The sequence below is a fragment of the Oncorhynchus keta genome, chromosome 1 (assembly GCF_023373465.1).
Source record: "Oncorhynchus keta strain PuntledgeMale-10-30-2019 chromosome 1, Oket_V2, whole genome shotgun sequence".
Taxonomy (NCBI): Eukaryota; Metazoa; Chordata; class Actinopteri; order Salmoniformes; family Salmonidae; genus Oncorhynchus; species Oncorhynchus keta.
The window spans coordinates 19,103,099-19,122,259 of record NC_068421.1 but is presented as its reverse complement, the minus strand read 5'-3'; the positions used below and the strand labels follow the sequence as shown (position 1 = coordinate 19,122,259).

Here is a 19,161-nt window from a genome sequence, read left to right as displayed (position 1 = left end):
CGCCCACCCAGACCCTCCCCTATAGGTTCAGATTTTGCGGCCGGAGTCCGCACCTTTGGGGGGGGTACTGTCACGTTCTGACCTTAGTTCCTTTGTTTTTGCCTTTGTTTTAGTATGGTCAGGGCGTGAGTTGGGGTGGGAAGTCTATGTTTGTTTTTCTATGTTGGTTGAGTTCGGCCTAGTATGGTTCTCAATCAGAGGCAGCTGTCAATTGTTGTCCCTGATTGAGAATCATACTTAGGTAGCCTGGGTTTCACTTTTGGTTTGTGGGTGTTTGTTTCCATGTGAGTGGTTGGGCCACACGGTACTGTTTCGTTTTGTTCACATCGTTTATAGTTTTTTTCCAGTGTTCAGTTTGTTTATTAAAAAGGCATGAACACTTACCACTCTGCACCTTGGTCCTCCTCTCTATCCCCAGACGACATCCGTTACACTGTAAGTATGTTTTAGTAATTACATTTACTTTTAAGTATATTTAAAACTAAATACTTTTATACTTTTACTCAAGTAGTATTTTACTGGATGACTTTCACTTTTACTTGAATCATTTTCCATTAAGGTATCTTTATTTTTACTACAGTATGACAATTGGTTACTTTTTTTTCAAAATCCACAGTCATAACCCTGCTCTGACAGGACAAAAAGAGGAGGAGGCAGAGAGGGGAGGTCACCCGACCCAGGGCAGCCTAACAGAGAAAGGGCTTATGGAACAGGGCCAGTGACATCACTGCCATGCGTCATGAACGGCTGAGACTTCCTGTTGTGTGTGTGAGGACACAGGGTGTGACACCTCCAGCCGTGAGATACTAACACACTGTCAGGTCCCGTCACGTTCACATATACACTCTCTCCCCTCTTCTTTTACAAAACATTTATAAAATTATGAGGTGATTGAATAGCTCATACTTTGCAACCACCCTTTCCCTTCTGAGGTTTAGAACCAAGAAACAAACACAAACAAATTCCTGGCAAGGCCAACCAATCAGGTTGAGTCAGACTCAACTTGACAATACAAACACAGAGTGAACAAAGAAGAAAGAAGAGGTAGAGGAGGAAGAATGAGAGATGGATGAATAGAGAGCCTATGGAGAGAGGGGAAAGGCTTGAGAGATGGATGAATAGATGGCCTATGGAGAGAGGAGGAATGCTGAGCGATGGATGAATAGAGAGCTTTTAGAGAGAGGAGGAAGGCTGAGAGATGGATGAATAGAGAGCCTATGGAGAGAGGAGGAAGGCTGAGAGATGGATGAATAGAGCCTATGGAGAGAGGAGGAAGGCTGAGAGATGGATGAATAGAGAGCCTATGGGGAGAGGAGGAAGGCTGAGAGATGGATGAATAGAGCCTATGGAGAGAGGAGGATGGCTGAGCGATAGATGAATAGAGCCTATGGAGAGAGGAGGAAGGCTGAGCGATGGATGAATAGAGCCTATGGAGAGAGGAGGAAGGCTGAGCGATGGATGAATAGAGTCTATGGAGAGAGGAGGAAGGCTGAGACATGGATGAATAGAGAGCCTATGGAGAGAGGAGGAAGGCTGAGAGATGGATGAAGAGAGAGCCTATGGAGAGAAGAGGAAGGCTGAGATGGATGAATAGATCCTATGGAGAGAGGAGGAAGGCTGAGAGATGGATGAATAGAGAGCCTACGGGGAGAGGAGGAAGGCTGAGCGATGGATGAATAGAGTCTATGGAGAGAGGAGGAAGGCTGAGCGATGGATGAATAGAGCCTATGGAGAGAGGAGGAAGGCTGAGCGATGGATGAATAGAGTCTATGGAGAGAGGAGGAAGGCTGAGACATGGATGAATAGAGAGCCTATGGAGAGAGGAGGAAGGCTGAGAGATGGATGAAGAGAGAGCCTATGGAGAGAAGAGGAAGGCTGAGATGGATGAATAGATCCTATGGAGAGAGGAGGAAGGCTGAGAGATGGATGAATAGAGAGCCTACGGGGAGAGGAGGAAGGCTGAGAGATGGATGAATAGAGAGCCTATGGGGAGATGAGGAAGGCTGAGAGATGGATGAATAGAGAGCCTATGGGGAGATGAGGAAGGCTGAGGCTATGGATGAATAGAAAGCCTATGGGGAGATGAGGAAGGCTGAGGCTATGGATGAATAGAGAGCCTATGGGGAGATGAGGAAGGCTGAGGCTATGGATGAATAGAGAGCCTATGGGGAGATGAGGAAGGCTGAGGCTATGGATGAATAGAGAGCCTATGGGGAGATGAGGAAGGCTGAGAGATGGATGAATAGAGAGCCTATGGGGAGATGAGGAAGGCTGAGGCTATGGATGAATAGAGAGCCTATGGGGAGATGAGGAAGGCTGAGGCTATGGATGAATAGAGAGCCTATGGGGAGATGAGGAAGGCTGAGGCTATGGATGAATAGAGAGCCTATGGGGAGAGGAGGAAGGCTGAGGCTATGGATGAATAGAGAGCCTATGGGGAGAAGAGGAAGGCTGAGAGATGGATGAATAGAGAGCCTATGGGGAGAAGAGGAAGGCTGAGAGATGGATGAATAGAGAGCCTATGGGGAGATGAGGAAGGCTGAGGTTATGGATGAATAGAGAGCCTATGGGGAGAGGAGGAAGGCTGAGGCTATGGATGAATAGAGAGCCTATGGGGAGATGAGGAAGGCTGAGGCTCTGGGGAGATGAGGAAGGCTGAGGCTATGGGGAGATGAGGAATGCTGAGGCTATGGGGAGATGAGGAATGCTGAGGCTATGGGGAGATGAGGAATGCTGAGGCTATGGGGAGATGAGGAATGCTGAGGCTATGGGGAGATGAGGAAGGCTGAGACTATGGGGAGATGAGGAAGGCTGAGACTATGGGGAGATGAGGAAGGCTGAGACTATGGGGAGATGAGGAAGGCTGAGACTATGGGGAGATGAGGAAGGCTGAGGCTATGGGGAGATGAGGAAGGCTGAGACTATGGGGAGATGAGGAAGGCTGAGACTATGGGGGATGAGGAAGGCTGAGGCTATGGGGAGATGAGGAAGGCTGAGACTATGGGGAGATGAGGAAGGCTGAGACTATGGGGAGATGAGGAAGGCTGAGACTATGGGGAGATGAGGAAGGCTGAGACTATGGGGAGATGAGGAAGGCTGAGACTATGGGGAGATGAGGAAGGCTGAGACTATGGGGAGATGAGGAAGGCTGAGACTATGGGGAGATGAGGAAGACTGAGGCTATGGGGAGATGAGGAAGGCTGAGGCTATGGGGAGATGAGGAAGGCTGAGGCTATGGGGAGATGAGGAAGACTGAGACTATGGGGAGATGAGGAAGGCTGAGGCTATGGGGAGATGAGGAAGGCTGAGGCTATGGGGAGATGAGGAAGACTGAGACTATGGGGAGATGAGGAAGGCTGAGACTATGGGGAGATGAGGAAGACTGAGGCTATGGGGAGATGAGGAAGGCTGAGGCTATGGGGAGATGAGGAAGACTGAGACTATGGGGAGATGAGGAAGGCTGAGACTATGGGGAGATGAGGAAGACTGAGACTATGGGGAGATGAGGAAGGCTGAGACTATGGGGAGATGAGGAAGGCTGAGACTATGGTGAGATGAGGAAGACTGAGGCTATGGGGAGATGAGGAAGGCTGAGACTATGGGGAGATGAGGAAGGCTGAGACTATGGGGAGATGAGGAATGCTGAGGCTATGGGGAGATGAGGAATGCTGAGGCTATGGGGAGATGAGGAAGGCTGAGACTATGGGGGGATGAGGAAGGCTGAGGCTATTGGGAGATGAGGAAGGCTGAGACTATGGGGAGATGAGGAAGGCTGAGACTATGGGGAGATGAGGAAGGCTGAGACTATGGGGAGATGAGGAAGGCTGAGACTATGGGGAGATGAGGAAGGCTGAGACTATGGGGAGATGAGGAAGGCTGAGACTATGGGGAGATGAGGAAGGCTGAGACTATGGGGAGATGAGGAAGACTGAGGCTATGGGGAGATGAGGAAGGCTGAGGCTATGGGGAGATGAGGAAGGCTGAGGCTATGGGGAGATGAGGAAGACTGAGACTATGGGGAGATGAGGAAGGCTGAGGCTATGGGGAGATGAGGAAGGCTGAGGCTATGGGGAGATGAGGAAGACTGAGACTATGGGGAGATGAGGAAGGCTGAGACTATGGGGAGATGAGGAAGACTGAGACTATGGGGAGATGAGGAAGGCTGAGACTATGGGGAGATGAGGAAGACTGAGGCTATGGGGAGATGAGGAAGGCTGAGGCTATGGGGAGATGAGGAAGGCTGAGGCTATGGGGAGATGAGGAAGGCTGAGACTATGGCGTCAGAAGCACGGACCAAAGGGTCTATGTGAGAACCGTATTTTGACATCAGATAGGAGAAGGAACACACAACCCTCAGGCCAAATGAAGAAGAGGGGGTGGGGGGGGAATGAGGGATAGGATGAAGAAGGAGGGGGAGAAGGAACACACAACCCTCAGGACAAATGAAGAAGAGGGGGGAATGAGCGATAGGAGGAAGAAGGAGGGGAGAAGGAACACACAACCCTCAGGCCAAATGAAGAAGTGGGGGGATGAGGGATAGGAGGAAGAAGGAGGGGGAGAAGGAACACACAACCCTCAGGCCAAATGAAGAAGAGGGGGGGATGAGGGATAGGAGGAAGAAGGAGGGGGAGAAGGAACACACAACCCTCAGGCCAAATGAAGAAGAGGGGGGGTGAGGGATAGGAGGAAGAAGGAGGGGAGAAGGAACACACAACCCTCAGGCCAAATGAAGAAGAGGGGGGGTGAGGGATAGGAGGAAGAAGGAGGGGAGAAGGAACACACAACCCTCAGGCCAAATGAAGAAGAGGGGGGGATGAGGTATAGGAGGAAGAAGGAGGGGAGAAGGAACACACAACCCTCAGGCCAAATGAAGAAGAGGGGGGTGAGGGATAGGAGGAAGAAGGAGGGGAGAAGGAACACACAACCCTCAGGCCAAATGAAGAAGAGCTGGGGGGAATTGGAACACGTCTCTAACAGTGGCATAGCAGCAGGGAGAAACTGATCTTCTTCCTCAGCTGGGCTGGACATGTTTCAGATGTTATGTATACCCTGCTCACACTATTATACCAGACACACACTACGCAGTCAAGCCTATGTATGGAGAGTACTCACAGGGGAGGTTGTACATGAACCAGACTTGGGGTGTGTGCAAGTGGACACTCACAGGGGAAGTTTTGCATGAAGCAGGCCTGTGCAGCTATTACCCACTCGGCCCTGGTCTCACAGAAGATGGCAATATTGTTGTGGGCCCTCTGGCCAAGCGCTGCCAGACCAATGCCAAAGCAGGCTGCTGCCCTGTGGGTCTCAGCATAGGACAGCCAGCGGTACTGCCCCAGGATCACCTACAAGGGGCACAGAGAGCACACAGGATGTCAGAGAGGGAGGGAAAGAGAAAGAAAGAGAGACACAGAGAAAAATAGAGAGCACAAGAAAGAGCGAGAAGTACCAGGGGGGATAGCAGAGAGGTGTAAAATAATAGAGACACACAGAGAAACAGAGATTTGGAAAGAGAGAGATGGAGGAGGGAAGAATAGTTCACAGTGTTTGTTTTATAAGATGGAGAGATGGAGGAGGGAAGAATAGTTCACAGTGTTTGTTTTATAAGATGGAGAGGTGGAGGAGGGAAGAATAGTTCACAGTGTTTGTTTTATGTGAGGGAGAGATGGAGGAGGGAAGAATAGTTCACAGTGTTTGTTTTATAAGATGGAGAGGTGGAGGAGGGAAGAATAGTTCACAGTGTTTGTTTTATAAGATGGAGAGGTGGAGGAGGGAAGAATAGTTCACAGTGTTTGTTTTATAAGATGGAGAGGTGGAGGAAGGGAAGAATAGTTCACAGTGTTTGTTTTATAAGATGGAGAGATGGAGGAGGGAAGAATAGTTCACAGTGTTTGTTTTATAAGATGGAGAGATGGAGGAGGGAAGAATAGTTCACAGTGTTTGTTTTATAAGATGGAGAGATGGAGGAGGGAAGAATAGTTCACAGTGTTTGTTTTATAAGATGGAGAGGTGGAGGAGGGAAGAATAGTTCACAGTGTTTGTTTTATAAGATGGAGAGATGGAGGAGGGAAGAATAGTTCACAGTGTTTGTTTTATAAGATGGAGAGGTGGAGGAGGGAAGAATAGTTCACAGTGTTTGTTTTATAAGATGGAGAGATGGAGGAGGGAAGAATAGTTCACAGTGTTTGTTTTATAAAATGGAGAGATGGAGGAGGAAGAATAGTTCACAGTGTTTGTTTTATAAGATGGAGAGATGGAGGAGGGAAGAATAGTTCACAGTGTTTGTTTTATAAGATGGAGAGATGGAGGAGGGAAGAATAGTTCACAGTGTTTGTTTTATAAGATGGAGAGATGGAGGAGGGAAGAATAGTTCACAGTGTTTGTTTTATAAGATGGAGAGGTGGAGGAGGGAAGAATAGTTCACAGTGTTTGTTTTATAAGATGGAGGTGGAGGAGGGAAGAATAGTTCACAGTGTTTGTTTTATAAGATGGAGAGATGGAGGAGGGAAGAATAGTTCACAGTGTTTGTTTTATAAGATGGAGAGGTGGAGGAGGGAAGAATAGTTCACAGTGTTTGTTTTATAAGATGGAGAGGTGGAGGAGGGAAGAATAGTTCACAGTGTTTGTTTTATAAGATGGAGAGGTGGAGGAGGGAAGAATAGTTCACAGTGTTTGTTTTATAAGATGGAGAGGTGGAGGAGGGAAGAATAGTTCACAGTGTTTGTTTTATAAGATGGAGAGATGGAGGAGGGAAGAATAGTTCACAGTGTTTGTTTTATAAGATGGAGAGATGGAGGAGGGAAGAATAGTTCACAGTGTTTGTTTTATAAGATGGAGAGGTGGAGGAGGAAGAATAGTTCACAGTGTTTGTTTTATAAGATGGAGAGGTGGAGGAGGGAAGAATAGTTCACAGTGTTTGTTTTATGCGAGGGAGAGGATGGAGGAGGAAGAATAGTTCACAGTGTTTGTTTTATAAGATGGAGAGATGGAGGAGGGAAGAATAGTTCACAGTGTTTGTTTTATAAGATGGAGAGATGGAGGAGGGAAGAATAGTTCACAGTGTTTGTTTTATAGGGAGAGATGGAGGAGGGAAGAATAGTTCACAGTGTTTGTTTTATAAGATGGAGAGGTGGAGGAGGGAAGAATAGTTCACAGTGTTTGTTTTATAAGATGGAGAGATGGAGGAGGGAAGAATAGTTCACAGTGTTTGTTTTATGCGAGGGAGAGATGGAGGAGGGAAGAATAGTTCACAGTGTTTGTTTTATAAGATGGAGAGATGGAGGAGGGAAGAATAGTTCACAGTGTTTGTTTTATAAGATGGAGAGATGGAGGAGGGAAGAATAGTTCACAGTGTTTGTTTTATAAGATGGAGAGATGGAGGAGGGAAGAATAGTTCACAGTGTTTGTTTTATAAGATGGAGAGGTGGAGGAGGGAAGAATAGTTCACAGTGTTTGTTTTATAAGATGGAGAGATGGAGGAGGGAAGAATAGTTCACAGTGTTTGTTTTATGCGAGGGAGAGATGGAGGAGGGAAGAATAGTTCACAGTGTTTGTTTTAAGATGGAGAGATGGAGGAGGGAAGAATGGAGGAGGGAAGAATAGTTCACAGTGTTTGTTTTATAAGATGGAGAGATGGAGGAGGGAAGAATAGTTCACAGTGTTTGTTTTATGCGAGGGAGAGATGGAGGAGGGAAGAATAGTTCACAGTGTTTGTTTTATAAGATGGAAGGTGGAGGAGGAAGAATAGTTCAGTGTTTGTTTTATAAGATGGAGAGGGAGGAGGGAAGAATAGTTCACAGTGTTTGTTTTATAAGATGGAGAGATGGAGGAGGGAAGAATAGTTCACAGTGTTTGTTTTATGCGATGGAGAGATGGAGGAGGGAAGAATAGTTCACAGTGTTTGTTTTATAAGATGGAGAGATGGAGGAGGGAAGAATAGTTCACAGTGTTTGTTTTATGAGGAGAGATGGAGGAGGAAGAATAGTTCACAGTGTTTGTTTTATAAGATGGAGAGATGGAGGAGGGAAGAATAGTTCACAGTGTTTGTTTTATAAGATGGAGAGATGGAGGAGGGAAGAATAGTTCACAGTGTTTGTTTTATAAGATGGAGAGATGGAGGAGGGAAGAATAGTTCACAGTGTTTGTTTTATAAGATGGAGAGATGGAGGAGGAAGAATAGTTCACAGTGTTTGTTTTATAAGATGGAGAGATGGAGGAGGGAAGAATAGTTCACAGTGTTTGTTTTATAAGATGGAGAGATGGAGGAGGGAAGAATAGTTCACAGTGTTTGTTTTATAAGATGGAGAGATGGAGGAGGGAAGAATAGTTCACAGTGTTTGTTTTATAAGATGGAGAGATGGAGGAGGGAAGAATAGTTCAGTGTTTGTTTTATAAGATGGAGAGATGGAGGAGGAAGAATAGTTCACAGTGTTTGTTTTATAAGATGGAGAGATGGAGGAGGGAAGAATAGTTCACAGTGTTTGTTTTATAAGATGGAGAGATGGAGGAGGGAAGAATAGTTCACAGTGTTTGTTTTATAAGATGGAGAGATGGAGGAGGGAAGAATAGTTCACAGTGTTTGTTTTATGTTCGAGATGGAGAGATGGAGGAGGGAAGAATAGTTCACAGTGTTTGTTTTATAAGATGGAGAGATGGAGGAGGGAAGAATAGTTCACAGTGTTTGTTTTATAAGATGGAGAGGTGGAGGAGGGAAGAATAGTTCACAGTGTTTGTTTTATAAGATGGAGAGATGGAGGAGGGAAGAATAGTTCACAGTGTTTGTTTTATAAGATGGAGAGATGGAGGAGGGAAGAATAGTTCACAGTGTTTGTTTTATAAGATGGAGAGATGGAGGAGGGAAGAATAGTTCACAGTGTTTGTTTTATAAGATGGAGAGATGGAGGAGGGAAGAATAGTTCACAGTGTTTGTTTTATAAGATGGAGAGATGGAGGAGGAAGAATAGTTCACAGTGTTTGTTTTATAAGATGGAGAGATGGAGGAGGGAAGAATAGTTCACAGTGTTTGTTTTATGCGAGATGGAGAGATGGAGGAGGGAAGAATAGTTCACAGTGTTTGTTTTATAAGATGGAGAGATGGAGGAGGGAAGAATAGTTCACAGTGTTTGTTTTATAAGATGGAGAGATGGAGGAGGAAGAATAGTTCACAGTGTTTGTTTTATAAGATGGAGAGGTGGAGGAGGGAAGAATAGTTCACAGTGTTTGTTTTATAAGATGGAGAGGTGGAGGAGGGAAGAATAGTTCACAGTGTTTGTTTTATAAGATGGAGAGATGGAGGAGGGAAGAATAGTTCACAGTGTTTGTTTTATAAGATGGAGAGATGGAGGAGGGAAGAATAGTTCACAGTGTTTGTTTTATAAGATGGAGAGATGGAGGAGGGAAGAATAGTTCACAGTGTTTGTTTGATGCGAGGGAGAGATGGAGGAGGGAACAATAGTTCACAGTGTTTGTTTTATAAGATGGAGAGATGGAGGAGGGAAGAATAGTTCACAGTGTTTGTTTTATAAGATGGAGAGATGGAGGAGGGAAGAATAGTTCACAGTGTTTGTTTTATAAGATGGAGAGGGGAAGAATAGGAGAGATGGAGGAGGGAAGAATAGTTCACAGTGTTTGTTTTATGCGAGGGAGAGATGGAGGAGGGAAGAATAGTTCACAGTGTTTGTTTTATAAGATGGAGAGATGGAGGAGGGAAGAATAGTTCACAGTGTTTGTTTTATAAGATGGAGAGGTGGAGGAGGGAAGAATAGTTCACAGTGTTTGTTTTATAAGATGGAGAGATGGAGGAGGGAAGAATAGTTCACAGTGTTTGTTTTATGCGAGGGAGAGATGGAGGAGGGAAGAATAGTTCACAGTGTTTGTTTTATAAGATGGAGAGATGGAGGAGGGAAGAATAGTTCACAGTGTTTGTTTTATAAGATGGAGAGATGGAGGAGGGAAGAATAGTTCACAGTGTTTGTTTATAAGATGGAGGAGGTTCACAGGTTTGTTTTAGGGAGAGGGAAGAATAGTTCACAGTGTTTGTTTTATAAGATGGAGAGATGGAGGAGGGAAGAATAGTTCACAGTGTTTGTTTTATAAGATGGAGAGATGGAGGAGGGAAGAATAGTTCACAGTGTTTGTTTTATGCGAGGGAGAGATGGAGGAGGGAAGAATAGTTCACAGTGTTTGTTTTATAAGATGGAGAGATGGAGGAGGGAAGAATAGTTCACAGTGTTTGTTTTATAAGATGGAGAGATGGAGGAGGGAAGAATAGTTCACAGTGTTTGTTTTATAAGATGGAGAGGTGGAGGAGGGAAGAATAGTTCACAGTGTTTGTTTTATAAGATGGAGAGATGGAGGAGGGAAGAATAGTTCACAGTGTTTGTTTTATAAGATGGAGAGATGGAGGAGGGAAGAATAGTTCACAGTGTTTGTTTTATGCGAGGGAGAGATGGAGGAGGGAAGAATAGTTCACAGTGTTTGTTTTATAAGATGGAGGAGAGATGGAGGAGGAAGAATAGTTCACAGTGTTTGTTTTATGGAAGGAGGAGATAGTTCACAGTGTTTGTTTTATAAGATGGAGAGGTGGAGGAGGGAAGAATAGTTCACAGTGTTTGTTTTATAAGATGGAGAGATGGAGGAGGGAAGAATAGTTCACAGTGTTTGTTTTATAAGATGGAGAGATGGAGGAGGGAAGAATAGTTCACAGTGTTTGTTTTATAAGATGGAGAGATGGAGGAGGGAAGAATAGTTCACAGTGTTTGTTTTATAAGATGGAGAGATGGAGGAGGGAAGAATAGTTCACAGTGTTTGTTTTATAAGATGGAGAGATGGAGGAGGGAAGAATAGTTCACAGTGTTTGTTTTATAAGATGGAGAGATGGAGGAGGGAAGAATAGTTCACAGTGTTTGTTTTATAAGGAGGGAAGAGATGGAGGAGGGAAGAATAGTTCACAGTGTTTGTTTTATAAGATGGAGAGGTGGAGGAGGGAAGAATAGTTCACAGTGTTTGTTTTATGCGAGGGAGAGATGGAGGAGGGAAGAATAGTTCACAGTGTTTGTTTTATGCGAGGGAGAGATGGAGGAGGGAAGAATAGTTCACAGTGTTTGTTTTATAAGATGGAGAGATGGAGGAGGGAAGAATAGTTCACAGTGTTTGTTTTATGCGAGGGAGAGATGGAGGAGGGAAGAATAGTTCACAGTGTTTGTTTTATAAGATGGAGAGATGGAGGAGGGAAGAATAGTTCACAGTGTTTGTTTTATAAGATGGAGAGATGGAGGAGGGAAGAATAGTTCACAGTGTTTGTTTTATAAGATGGAGAGATGGAGGAGGGAAGAATAGTTCACAGTGTTTGTTTTATAAGATGGAGAGAATGGAGGAGGAAGAATAGTTCACAGTGTTTGTTTTATAAGATGGAGAGATGGAGGAGGGAAGAATAGTTCACAGTGTTTGTTTTATAAGATGGAGAGATGGAGGAGGGAAGAATAGTTCACAGTGTTTGTTTTATAAGATGGAGAGATGGAGGAGGGAAGAATAGTTCACAGTGTTTGTTTTATAAGATGGAGAGAGAGATGGAGGAGGAAGAATAGTTCACAGTGTTTGTTTTATAAGATGGAGAGATGGAGGAGGGAAGAATAGTTCACAGTGTTTGTTTTATAAGATGGAGAGATGGAGGAGGGAAGAATAGTTCACAGTGTTTGTTTTATAAGATGGAGAGATGGAGGAGGGAAGAATAGTTCACAGTGTTTGTTTTATAAGATGGAGAGATGGAGGAGGGAAGAATAGTTCACAGTGTTTGTTTTATAAGATGGAGAGATGGAGGAGGGAAGAATAGTTCACAGTGTTTGTTTTATAAGATGGAGAGATGGAGGAGGGAAGAATAGTTCACAGTGTTTGTTTTATAAGATGGAGAGATGGAGGAGGGAAGAATAGTTCACAGTGTTTGTTTTATAAGATGGAGAGATGGAGGAGGGAAGAATAGTTCACAGTGTTTGTTTTATAAGATGGAGAGATGGAGGAGGGAAGAATAGTTCACAGTGTTTGTTTTAAGACGGAGAGAGATGGAGGAGGAAGAACAATATAAGATGGAGAGATGGAGGAGGGAAGAATAGTTCACAGTGTTTGTTTTATAAGATGGAGAGATGGAGGAGGGAAGAATAGTTCACAGTGTTTGTTTTATAAGATGGAGAGGTGGAGGAGGGAAGAATAGTTCACAGTGTTTGTTTTATAAGATGGAGAGATGGAGGAGGGAAGAATAGTTCACAGTGTTTGTTTTATAAGATGGAGAGATGGAGGAGGGAAGAATAGTTCACAGTGTTTGTTTTATAAGATGGAGAGATGGAGGAGGGAAGAATAGTTCACAGTGTTTGTTTTATAAGATGGAGAGATGGAGGAGGGAAGAATAGTTCACAGTGTTTGTTTTATAAGATGGAGAGAGATGGAGGGAGGGAAGAATAGTTCACAGTGTTTGTTTTATAAGATGGAGAGATGGAGGAGGGGAAGAATAGTTCACAGTGTTTGTTTTATAAGATGGAGAGATGGAGGAGGGAAGAATAGTTCACAGTGTTTGTTTTATAAGATGGAGAGGTGGAGGAGGGAAGAATAGTTCACAGTGTTTGTTTTATAAGATGGAGAGATGGAGGAGGGAAGAATAGTTCACAGTGTTTGTTTTATAAGATGGAGAGGTGGAGATGGAGGGAAGAATAGTTCACAGTGTTTGTTTTATAAGATGGAGAGATGGAGGAGGGAAGAATAGTTCACAGTGTTTGTTTTATAAGATGGAGAGATGGAGGAGGGAAGAATAGTTCACAGTGTTTGTTTTATAAGATGGAGAGATGGAGGAGGGAAGAATAGTTCACAGTGTTTGTTTTATAAGATGGAGAGATGGAGGAGGGAAGAATAGTTCACAGTGTTTGTTTTATAAGATGGAGAGATGGAGGAGGAAGAATAGTTCACAGTGTTTGTTTTATAAGATGGAGAGATGGAGGAGGGAAGAATAGTTCACAGTGTTTGTTTTATAAGATGGAGAGATGGAGGAGGGAAGAATAGTTCACAGTGTTTGTTTTATAAGATGGAGAGATGGAGGAGGGAAGAATAGTTCACAGTGTTTGTTTTATAAGATGGAGAGATGGAGGAGGGAAGAATAGTTCACAGTGTTTGTTTTATAAGATGGAGAGATGGAGGAGGGAAGAATAGTTCACAGTGTTTGTTTTATAAGATGGAGAGATGGAGGAGGGAAGAATAGTTCACAGTGTTTGTTTTATAAGATGGAGAGATGGAGGAGGGAAGAATAGTTCACAGTGTTTGTTTTATAAGATGGAGAGATGGAGGAGGGAAGAATAGTTCACAGTGTTTGTTTTATAAGATGGAGAGATGGAGGAGGGAAGAATAGTTCACAGTGTTTGTTTTATAAGATGGAGAGATGGAGGAGGGAAGAATAGTTCACAGTGTTTGTTTTATAAGATGGAGAGATGGAGGAGGAAAGAATAGTTCACAGTGTTTGTTTTATAAGATGGAGAGATGGAGGAGGGAAGAATAGTTCACAGTGTTTGTTTTATAAGATGGAGAGATGGAGGAGGGAAGAATAGTTCACAGTGTTTGTTTTATAAGATGGAGAGATGGAGGAGGGAAGAATAGTTCACAGTGTTTGTTTTATAAGATGGAGAGATGGAGGAGGGAAGAATAGTTTGTTTTACAGTGTTTGTTTTATAAGATGGAGAGATGGAGGAGGGAAGAATAGTTCACAGTGTTTGTTTTATAAGATGGAGAGATGGAGGAGGGAAGAATAGTTCACAGTGTTTGTTTTATAAGATGGAGAGATGGAGGAGGGAAGAATAGTTCACAGTGTTTGTTTTATAAGATGGAGAGATGGAGGAGGGAAGAATAGTTCACAGTGTTTGTTTTATAAGATGGAGAGATGGAGGAGGGAAGAATAGTTCACAGTGTTTGTTTTATAAGATGGAGAGATGGAGGAGGGAAGAATAGTTCACAGTGTTTGTTTTATAAGATGGAGAGATGGAGGAGGGAAGAATAGTTCACAGTGTTTGTTTTATAAGATGGAGAGGTGGAGGAGGGAAGAATAGTTCACAGTGTTTGTTTTATAAGATGGAGAGATGGAGGAGGGAAGAATAGTTCACAGTGTTTGTTTTATAAGATGGAGAGGTGGAGGAGGGAAGAATAGTTCACAGTGTTTGTTTTATAAGATGGAGAGATGGAGGAGGGAAGAATAGTTCACAGTGTTTGTTTTATAAGATGGAGAGGTGGAGGAGGGAAGAATAGTTCACAGTGTTTGTTTTATAAGATGGAGAGATGGAGGAGGGAAGAATAGTTCACAGTGTTTGTTTTATAAGATGGAGAGATGGAGGAGGGAAGAATAGTTCACAGTGTTTGTTTTATAAGATGGAGAGATGGAGGAGGGAAGAATAGTTCACAGTGTTTGTTTTATAAGATGGAGAGATGGAGGAGGGAAGAATAGTTCACAGTGTTTGTTTTATAAAATGGAGAGATGGAGGAGGGAAGAATAGTTCACAGTGTTTGTTTTATAAGATGGAGAGATGGAGGAGGGAAGAATAGTTCACAGTGTTTGTTTTATACGATGGAGAGATGGAGGAGGGAAGAATAGTTCACAGTGTTTGTTTTATAAGATGGAGAGATGGAGGAGGGAAGAATAGTTCACAGTGTTTGTTTTATAAGATGGAGAGATGGAGGAGGGAAGAATAGTTCACAGTGTTTGTTTTATAAGATGGAGAGATGGAGGAGGGAAGAATAGTTCACAGTGTTTGTTTTATAAGATGGAGAGTTGGAGGAGAGATGGAGGAGGAAGAATAGTTCACAGTGTTTGTTTTATAAGATGGAGAGATGGAGGAGGGAAGAATAGTTCACAGTGTTTGTTTTATAAGATGGAGAGATGGAGGAGGAAGAATAGTTCACAGTGTTTGTTTTATAAGATGGAGAGATGGAGGAGGGAAGAATAGTTCACAGTGTTTGTTTTATAAGATGGAGAGATGGAGGAGGGAAGAATAGTTCACAGTGTTTGTTTTATAAGATGGAGAGATGGAGGAGGGAAGAATAGTTCACAGTGTTTGTTTTATAAGATGGAGAGATGGAGGAGGGAAGAATAGTTCACAGTGTTTGTTTTATAAGATGGAGAGATGGAGGAGGGAAGAATAGTTCACAGTGTTTGTTTTATAAGATGGAGAGATGGAGGAGGGAAGAATAGTTCACAGTGTTTGTTTTATAAGATGGAGAGATGGAGGAGGGAAGAATAGTTCACAGTGTTTGTTTTATAAGATGGAGAGATGGAGGAGGGAAGAATAGTTCACAGTGTTTGTTTTATAAGATGGAGAGATGGAGGAGGAAGAATAGTTCACAGTGTTTGTTTTATAAGATGGAGAGGTGGTTTGTTTTAGGAGGGAAGAATAGTTCACAGTGTTTGTTTTATAAGATGGAGAGATGGAGGAGGAAGAATAGTTCACAGTGTTTGTTTTATAAGATGGAGAGGTGGAGGAGGGAAGAATAGTTCACAGTGTTTGTTTTATAAGATGGAGAGATGGAGGAGGGAAGAATAGTTCACAGTGTTTGTTTTATGGAGGAGATGGAGAGATGGAGAGAGGGAGGAGGAAGAATAGTTCACAGTGTTTGTTTTATAAGATGGAGAGATGGAGGAGGGAAGAATAGTTCACAGTGTTTGTTTTATAAGATGGAGAGATGGAGGAGGGAAGAATAGTTCACAGTGTTTGTTTTATAAGATGGAGAGATGGAGGAGGGAAGAATGGTTTGTTTTAGGAGGGAAGAATAGTTCACAGTGTTTGTTTTATAAGATGGGAGAGATGGAGGAGGGAAGAATAGTTCACAGTGTTTGTTTTATAAGATGGAGAGATGGAGGAGGGAAGAATAGTTCACAGTGTTTGTTTTATAAGATGGAGAGATGGAGGAGGGAAGAATAGTTCACAGTGTTTGTTTTATAAGATGGAGAGATGGAGGAGGGAAGAATAGTTCACAGTGTTTGTTTTATAAGATGGAGAGATGGAGGAGGGAAGAATAGTTCACAGTGTTTGTTTTATAAGATGGAGAGATGGAGGAGGGAAGAATAGTTTTGTTTTACAGTGTTTGTTTTATAAGATGGAGAGATGGAGGAGGGAAGAATAGTTCACAGTGTTTGTTTTATAAGATGGAGAGATGGAGGAGGGAAGAATAGTTCACAGTGTTTGTTTTATAAGATGGAGAGGTGGAGGAGGGAAGAATAGTTCACAGTGTTTGTTTTATAAGATGGAGAGGTGGAGGAGGGAAGAATAGTTCACAGTGTTTGTTTTATAAGATGGAGAGATGGAGGAGGGAAGAATAGTTCACAGTGTTTGTTTTATAAGATGGAGAGATGGAGGAGGGAAGAATAGTTCACAGTGTTTGTTTTATAAGATGGAGAGATGGAGGAGGGAAGAATAGTTCACAGTGTTTGTTTTATAAGATGGAGAGGTGGAGGAGGGAAGAATAGTTCACAGTGTTTGTTTTATAAGATGGAGAGATGGAGGAGGGAAGAATAGTTCACAGTGTTTGTTTTATGCGGAGGGAGAGAAGAATGGAGGAGGGAAGAATAGTTCACAGTGTTTGGTTGGAATTTGAATCACAACACTCATAATAAACAGTGGTGATACTGTCCTCTACTGGTCTAACACTGGTACTGCACACACCCAGACCTGGCACAGGCCAGGCTAACGCACTTTCACACAGTGTCAGTGAAACAATAAGAACATTTAAATACATTTATTCAACGTGTTTTTCACTGTAAGTCTCATTGTTCAGGAAGACAAGAGGTGGCCAAGCACACTCCATTGTTTTATTGCAGCAACATGAGTTTCAACAGCACTGTGATTAGACTAGTGGGATTAGCCTGAGGATTGGTGTGTAATTAAAAGTGTTGCAAGTCACACACACACACAGCGACAGTGTTTTAGATTGCCCTATATTCTGTATGTTGTTGAGCTGTGTGAGGTGACGTAAGGCCTTTCTGTTGGGCAAGAGAGGTGTGTTTTGTATGAGTGATAGTTCTCTCCTGTTTTGGCTAGACTGACTTGGCAGAACAAGGTCTTGCGTTTTCACTGCACCCGAGTTTTTTGCCCAACAGAAAATCCTCACGCTGTCCCTCCTGTCCTCACCTTCTTGAAGAACTTTCCGTTGCTCTGCCTCTCATCCTCCTCCATGACTACCTCTCTGGTGCCCAGGCAGTCTCTGTCAGAGAACCTTCTGGATGCGTCCTCAAACACCTTATCCAGTGTGTCCACCCCGGGGTGCAGGGACGACACCAGCCTCTTCGTGGCGCCCATGGCCCTGTAGGGCCCCGCGGGGCGACCTGTCACAGACCGGGCCTTGAGTCTCTGAGCCCGCTCCTGTTCTGACCCGAGGCCTGCGTCTGATTCTGACACAGAGCTGAAGAGGTAGGAGGGGAGGAAGGCTAGGACGGAGTACAGCCAGGCTCCATACCTAAGTAATAGGTTTAATCACCTGGAAGAGCAGCAGCAGTACTGGGTTCAGGTCCTCTTTCAGCTTCATCCTGACTGGGTGTGTGTGAGTGAGTGGGGGATGGGGGTGGGTTGCAAGGCTTATGCTCTGAGCAGGTAGTTTATCACTGAGACGGAGACAGCGGAGAAAGAGAGACCGAGAGAGAAAGAGATCCTCCAACCCTAAAATGTGAATGGTAGGAGAGAGAATGATGGGTCGTAATCCTGCTACCACTGTCAGGGGAAGTTATTCATTTCCTGGTTCTTCTTCTTCTGCTCTTTTGTGTTTATCTGATTACAATGGCAGCAGCACCTTACGCCTAGACAAGAGACGACAAAAAAAAACATTTGAACATAGTACAAGAATATGCAATTTATAACATGTCGATTGTATGTTATACATGTATAATAACATCAGTGCGTTAGCTACAATTCCTTTGACAGCATCTGAGCTTTTTAACCCAACAGTCAGCAGGCTCCATACTCTAAGATAATAGGTTTTAATCGATTCTTCTTATGTTTTAGTGGGGTTTCTCAAGCATCAAACAATGGTAATGCACAGCATGGTGGCTTGGCCTACATAATAAGACAGACAGCCGTGTGCTGTAGGCTACAGCTCTGCCTGAATGCTCTTCACTCACTCACTGTCCAGCAGCCAGCCAGACTGCTGGAGTTTGCTGGTGTTGTCTCATGGGTTTGTTGACTCAGGGCTCCCTATCTAACCCCATATCCCACACAGCACTGTACATCAAGACATAGATACAGACAGACAGCAGACTGACTGTGACAGGAAATAGAGATAGAAAGAATGAGAGAAAGCGTGACAGCGTGAGAGAGAAGGGAAAGAGAGAAAGATAAAATATGAGTGTGAGAGGGAAAGAGATGGAGGGAGAGTGAAGGGAGAGGGTTGGGTTATGTGTGAGAGAAAGGCCTAAGGAACATGCGTCTTTTACCCCCATGTACCCATTGCAGACCCACGATGCAATGACAGATGACAGGGGGAGAGAGAGAGAAACCTGAAGAGTCCATGAGGAGAAGGAGATGAGGAGAGAAGAGGCCAGAGAGAGGAGGCCATGAGGAGACCTGGTGAAGAGTCCATGAGAGAGAAGGAGGCCTTGAGGAGACCTGGTGAAGGAGGCCTTGAGAGGTGAGAGAGAGAGAGACAGAAGGGCGAGGCTGCAGGTCACAAACCCTGTTTTGGAACTCACACTTGTGAAAGGAGCAGGCACGACAGGCTAAAATGACAATTTTGCATGTACTTATCAATTTTGAGATTTGTAGGTATTTTGGTCCATTAATATCAGTATTATCCAAAATGTCAAAATGTCAAAAAGTTATGAAAATGTATATATTCGTTAGTTTATCAAAATGGTGAAAAAGTTATGAAGCGGAACCCCTCGACAACATTCCGCTGAAAAGGCAGTGCGCGAAATTAAAAAATATTTTTTTGAAATATGTAACTTTCATACATTCACAAGTGCAATACACCAAATTAAAGATAAACTTCTTTGCAACTGCTGTGTCAGATTTTTTAAAAACTTTACGGAAAAAGCAAACCATGCAACAATCTAGTACGGCGCTCAGACAACAAATCAAGCCATACAGATATCCACCGTATTGGAGTCAACAGAAGTCAGAAATAGTGTTAGAATTATTCACTTACCTTTGATGATCT

The 19,161-nt window shown here is 43.5% G+C and overlaps 1 pseudogene; it reads right to left on the bottom strand.

The window, feature by feature from the left end:
- The window catches only part of LOC118378390 (fatty acid CoA ligase Acsl3-like), a 44,833-nt pseudogene extending 27,218 nt beyond the window's left edge, over positions 1-17,615 (bottom strand).
- Between the last annotated feature and the right edge of the window lie 1,546 nt (positions 17,616-19,161).